Source organism: Pseudorca crassidens, chromosome X (genome assembly GCF_039906515.1).
Source record: "Pseudorca crassidens isolate mPseCra1 chromosome X, mPseCra1.hap1, whole genome shotgun sequence".
NCBI lineage: Eukaryota > Metazoa > Chordata > Mammalia > Artiodactyla > Delphinidae > Pseudorca > Pseudorca crassidens.
In genome coordinates, this window is record NC_090317.1 from 72,382,242 (window position 1) to 72,388,887 (window position 6,646).

Consider the following 6,646-nt stretch of genomic DNA (forward strand, 5'->3'; position numbering starts at 1 on the left):
CACAGGGAACTCTACTCAGTACTCTGTAATGGCCTATACGGGAAAAGAATCTAAAAAAGAGTGGATATATTATGTGTATAACAGATTCACTTTGCTGTACACCTGAAACTAGCACAACATTGTAAATCAACTATACCCCAATAAAATTTTTTTAAAAGTCACTTTACATGCAGACGCAGAGATGCCTGATCCTCAGATCATCATCCTGCGAGTCTAGATTCACAGTGCTGTCCAATGGAACCTTCTATGATGATGGAAATATTCTATATCTGCTCTGTTCAATACAGTAGCCATTAGCCACATGTGCTTATTCAGCATTTGAAATGTGGCCAGGCAACTGAGGAGCTGAAGTTTTAATTTAATTTAAATTTGGTGACATGTGGCTAGTGGCTACTGTATTGGATGGTGCAAGACTCTAGCGTACGGTAATGGAAGGCACAGTTTTTTACCCTACAAATTATATCATCAGGAGCTCTAAGACAATTGCATCCACCCTCTAAAGGTCAATGAATGATGCTAAGATCTTGTGTTGGTCCCTTTACATGTCCTACTTTTAAGTCTCCTTGTTCCTGATTTCCAGGTGGGTTAAAAGATGGATTATCATACAGAAAAGACAAGGTTGCTGGAAATCCTTTCTGGGAAATGACTATACTCAAACCAAACCATGTAGAAATTAACTTCTAATTCCAACACTCTCGCATGACATTTAATAATCGAACCCCCCCCATCAGCCATCCCACTAGCCCAGTGAAAGTTTCAAGGATGACGGAAGCAATATACAAAGTCAACAGAATAATATGAATATCTTAAAAACAATCTTGGCTATGAGCTGTCGAGTTGTTTGTCATAAATGGGTTTAGACCCGGAGAGAACTAATCTACTTTCTTGTTTTCCATAAATGCCTCTGGGACTTCCCGAATCCCCATCCAGATCTCCTTTATCACCCAGAATGTTCCCGACTGTCCCACATAGTCTGCTAAATCTATAGCTCACGTAGATAGGCACGTGGTTATGCAATTTGCTCCCAGAGTAGGCTCCAGAATGTCCAGACCTAGTGTCCAGTTGATCTTCCCTGGCAACATCAGGCAGATATGACAGCACATGTGGGCTGAAGAAATACATAGTGTGCCCCTGGGGAATAGTGAGGCACGAGGCACAAACACACATACTCTTAATACAGATAATAATAAAATAACATGAAAAATATGCTAGCTATGCCTGTAATAAAAATCCATGACCAGCTCCTCTTTTTCATGCGGGTGCCAATGTATGAAAGTATGTATATACATATACCTATCCTCTTGTCTTTCCCTCCCCCCTCCCGTTTCCTGTTCTTTTATGTTTACTTTCTCTGATCTCTTTGCTTAGTCTCTTTCTCCTTCTGCCTCTGGCAGTTTCCACTGCTGATCCCCTTTCTTCTTTTCCTGAGGCCAGTCTTATAGCATCCTTCAACAAGGTCATGCACTTAGTTAATCTATGAGTGGTATCAGGCCATTAAGGTACAAGTTAAAGAGAAAGGAGGCTTAAACACAGTCCTGTTTTACTTGTGATTGTCGTCTGGTGTATCAGGGGACCTCTACCTACCCTTAGACTTTCTATTTTAAACTTTTTAAAAAAGAAAGTCCCCCCCACTCACTATAGGAATAATGCTGCTTAAATAATGTGTTTATTAAAGAAAAATTGTGAAATACAGAAAAGAATTGTTTAAAGTAACTGTAGTTCCATCACCCAGTGAAAACCACAGCCAATAATTTGGCTATATTTCTTTCCAGCATTATTTTCCCCTTCCACATAGATTTTTTTTTTTTTACAAAAACAATGTAATCACACTATACATACAATTTTGTATTTTTGGTTTTGTCTTTTTCCCACTTAACATATAAGTGTGTTTTCAAATGATTACACAGGTTTATAAATATAATTTTAGTGCCTACATAATATTCTATAAGTTGGATGCACCATAGTTTAATCATTTCCACGTTACTCATCATTTATCTTGAAGTGGTATTGAATGAGGATTTTCACAAGCATTGATTACCAAGGATCTATGTTAAGCACATATGGATAGCCTCCACAGTAATTGCCCATGAAATCACAGGAAAATGATAGTTCAATGAAAGCTTCAGTTTTTCAAAGCACAGTAGATTTCTCCATAAAGTTTAAGAGAGTATAATAGTAGTCAATCTTATAGTAGTGTCAGGACCTCCTTCTCGATGATGACAGCCTGGCATAGTAGAAAGGAAAAAATACTTTGGAATCAGACTTTCTTTTCTTTATTCGATAATATTAATTGAGTGCTTATTGCATGCACTGTAAATACACCAATAAGGAAAACATGATGCATGCCCTAATGGAACATATAGTCTAGTGAAGTCACAGACAATCAACTCATGTAATTACATACAGCATGATAAATGCTAAGATTGGAGAAATGTGGGGGGCTATTGATGTATTAGTGAGGGACACCTAACTTGGACTTGGGGGATCAGGAAGGCTTCCTGGAGGAAGTGGCGTTTAAGCTTAGTTGTGAAGGATGAGTAGGAGTTAGCAGGCTGAAGATAGGGAGAGGACTAGAGGAGAGACTGTGTGTTCCAGACATAGGGAACAGCAAGAATAAAGGATTATAAGCATGAGAGAGACTCTCTTTATCTGAAGAGAGTCTTTATTTTGCCTTTGTTATTGAAGAATATTTTTACTGAACATAGAATTCTGGGCCGCCAGTGATTTTTTCCCCCAGTAATTTAAAGATGTTTTTCTACTGTCTTCTAGCATCCACAGATTCTGAGGAGAAGTCCATTGTTATTTGAATCATTATATGTAATGTGCTGTTTTTCTCTGGCTGATTTCGAGATTTTCTCTTGATCTTTGGTTCTCAGCAGTTTGACTATGATACACATAGGTGCAATTTTCTCCATATTTATCCTGTTTGGGCTTTGCTGAGCTTGAATCTTTAAATATATGTCCTTCACCAAATTTGGGAAGGGTTCAACCATTTTTTCTTCCAATACTGTTTCTGGCCCCATTCTCTCTTTTCTCTCCTTCAGGGATGCTAATCACACCTATTTTAGACCACTGATGTTCTCTCATGGGTCTATAAGGCTCTGTTCATTTTATTTCAACCAACTCTCTTCTTCAGATCAGATAGTTTTTATTGCTGTACCTTCAAGTTCACTTACTCTTTCCTCTGGTGTTTCATTCTGCTATTAAGTGCATCTAGTTAATTTTTTAAATTTCAGACATTGTGTTTTTCAGTTTTAGAATTTCCATTTAGTTCCTTTTTATATTTTCTATTTCTCTGCTGAAGTTTCCTATCTCTTCATTCATTACCAGGGCATTTTTCCTCTCCTCATTGAGCATCATCATCTCAGGGTTGGCCTCCATGAATTGTCTTTCCCTTGAGAATGGGCCACATTTTCCTGATTCTTCATATAGTGAGCAATTTTAGAGGGTTTACTGGACATTGTGAATGCTATCTTGTGGAGTCTCTGGATACTGTTATACTTCTCTGAAGAGTGAGGATGCATTTGTTTCAGCAGGCAATTAACTTGGTTAGATTCAAACTAAAAACCCTGCCTTGCCTGTGGTGGGTGGCAGCTCAAATCTCAGTTCCATTCTTTTAGTCTTAGATGAAAGTTGTTTTCAGTCCACCCTGTGCATGTATGGTTTAGGATAAGTCTTGGGAGGAATTTATACAGATAATTTAGGGCTCCTCCTCAGGATGTCTTTCTGATATATCCCCTCATTTTCTAGAGACTGTCGTTTCCCCAGATCCTGTCCTCTGGTTCTATAGGCTAGAAAGATGAGGGCTTCCTGTTGTAGTTTTAGCGATGTGGCTGATGACTACAGCCTGTCCTCAGGCTAAATCCATAAAAATAGGAACCCTGGCCCCTGCTGTTCCCTTCTTCTAAGTTCCAACCTCCATCCAATATCCGCCTAGTTTTGTTTACTCTCTGGAGCTTTCTTGTGTGTGTGTGTGTGTGTGTGTGTGTGTGTGTGTGTGTGTGTATTTTGTCCAGAGTTTATAGTTGTTACCGGTTGAGAGTTTATTCCATCAAACCTGTGAGAGAATCTCAGATGAGCTTACTTCACATTTTGGGGGGAAAATCATTGCCCCTTTCTTTTTCACCTTAACATTTCTCTATATTATTACCCATATTCTCCTCTTGCTTCAGAGAAAAAGAAAGGCTAACTTGTTTACTTTTCCCCATCACCTCCTATTTTTAGCAGGAACTACAGTTCTTCCAACCATTTATTCAGTTATTCAACAAATATGTATTGAACCAGGCATTGAACTAGGCATTATAGGTAACAAGAGTAAGTCAAAATAGACCCTACTTCACTGAGACCTCTCTCTTCAAGGTCATCAAACGTCTGGCTTCTTAATCACCAGATCAAATAACCTTATCTCAGTCTTATCCTTTCTAACTTCATTGATCCATCCTCCATTGACTCTGGTGACCAGTCTCTCCTTAAAACTCTCTTCTTCATCTTCCAGTTCTCTCACCTCATTGATTTCTCCTCTCATTTTCCAATTAGAGGAATTCTCGGAGATTTTGTCCTTGGTTGCTTTGTTCTCTTGTCCTTAGTAGTCTTAATCTTAGTGTTTCAACTACTACTTACATACCCAAGACTCCAAGTCTCTGTCTGCAGTCCTGACATCTCTCCTGAGATTGAGACTTGAATTTCAGCTGTTTGTCTCCACTTCGTTGTCTAACAATCACAGTAAACTGCATGTAGTCAGAATCCAACTCATTATGTAGCTCCTGAACCTATTCTTCCTCCTATGCTTCCTATATTGATTAATTTTGATACTGGAAGTGTATAATTAAATAAGAGCTGAATCAGGGCTGTTGCAAAAGGGATTTTTGCGTTGGGTGGGAAGTTTGACAATAGGGAAATCTCTAAAGTCCTTTCTAATTCTGTGATTCCATTATGGTCCCAGCACAGTGTTATCCATTTCCTTCAAGGAGCTTGCAATTGAATCAGGGGAGACAACAACTGAGTGATAGCTAGTCCTGACTTCAAATGCAGCAGGAATTCAGAGAAAGGAGATAGTGTGCATTGAAGTAGTAAGAGAAGCCTAAGCTAAGGTATTCAAAGGTAGAAGCTGTATCCTCTATTTAATTTCTATCCCCACACACCATTCTCTACACAGTGTAGAAGCTCTATAAAAACTCTTTGAATGATTTTGTAATCATCATTAATGTTTATTGAGTACACATTGAGTGCATAGCTCTTCACTAATGATTCAGGGGTTAACCAAGATTTGATGTAGTCTCTGACCTTTCCCAATCAATTAGTCAACCAACAAATATTTGCTGAGTGCCTATTATTTGCAATACACCATGCTAGGCATTATGGGGGATACACGATGCAAGAGAAATAAAAGTCATAGTCTCTTCCCTTAGGGAGTTTACGGTATGGTTGGTAAGATGAGACATAAATGTACACAAGACTAATTAAAAATGCGAGTCAGAGCCAAATGAACGCTACAGACAAGAAGTCTGTAAAAAATTTCAAAAGTACAGATTACTGTAGACTGGATGAATATGGAGGCTTTATGGAGGAGGTGGGACCTGCACTGGGCTTTGAAGGATGGGCAGAAATTAAATAGGCTTGAAGTTATCATAGGTATTAAGAAGATAGAATTCAATACAAAAAGTTTCAGATTAAAGGCCAGATGAAGAACATCTAGGCAGGAGCAGGCAACTTACACCAGAATGTTACTAAGCTGTTGTTAGTGACATTCTACCCCTTAAAGTTTTTTTTTTTTGGTCTTTATTTCTCTCCTTTTTCCTTTCCTAATTCTTTTTCCATCTTACACCCTTTATGATGACTCCTTTTTAGCCCTGTATGGGCTAAAAGGATCTTCTCTGGGCGGCAGGTTGAAAACCTGGGCTCCAAAACCAGACTGGCTGGGTTCAAATCCTGACTTTACCACTAATTAGCTGTGTGATTTTGGGCAAATTGCTTAATCTGTCTGTGCCTCATTAGTAAAATGCAGCTATAAAAATAGCACCTATGTCATAGGATTGTTCTGAGGATTAACTGAGTTAAAATACATAAAGTAATTAAAAGAGTGCCTGGCAGATAGTAAGTGTTCAATAAATGTTAGCTTTTATTAAGGGAAGAAAGCTGGCTAATTGCAACATTATCATCTTTCCAGGTCTTATTGTTGCTAGATGATTCATTATATAATTAACAAACACCTGTATGGAAGCTGGAGGCCAAACTCTTGTCAGCTAAAGGGTTAGGTCTTTAGCAACACCTGATAAACATGCATAGCTACTCACACACTTAGGCCGCACCTCTTTTCCTCAGATTGCCCTCACCCTTAGGCGATCGAGAGATACTTTAGTAAAGTAAATACAATCACCAACTTAAGTAGACAAGTTGAGTATTTAAAGGACTTTTCATCAACATTGGAAATGTTTCATTAACATTTCATCCAACTTTCAGAAGGGATTTAGTTAAAGTAGAGACGATCCCTAGGGAGGCGCCAGGTGAAATTAGGGTTAAAGGAACTTCAAGAGGAGAAGTCACTACTAGTAGTAGGCAGTTGGATGGATGTGTGCAGAAGGAGAGCGGGGCTCCATAGAAAGGCAGGTAAATTCTGGATCAACATTCCCTGGAGTAGACTGTATGT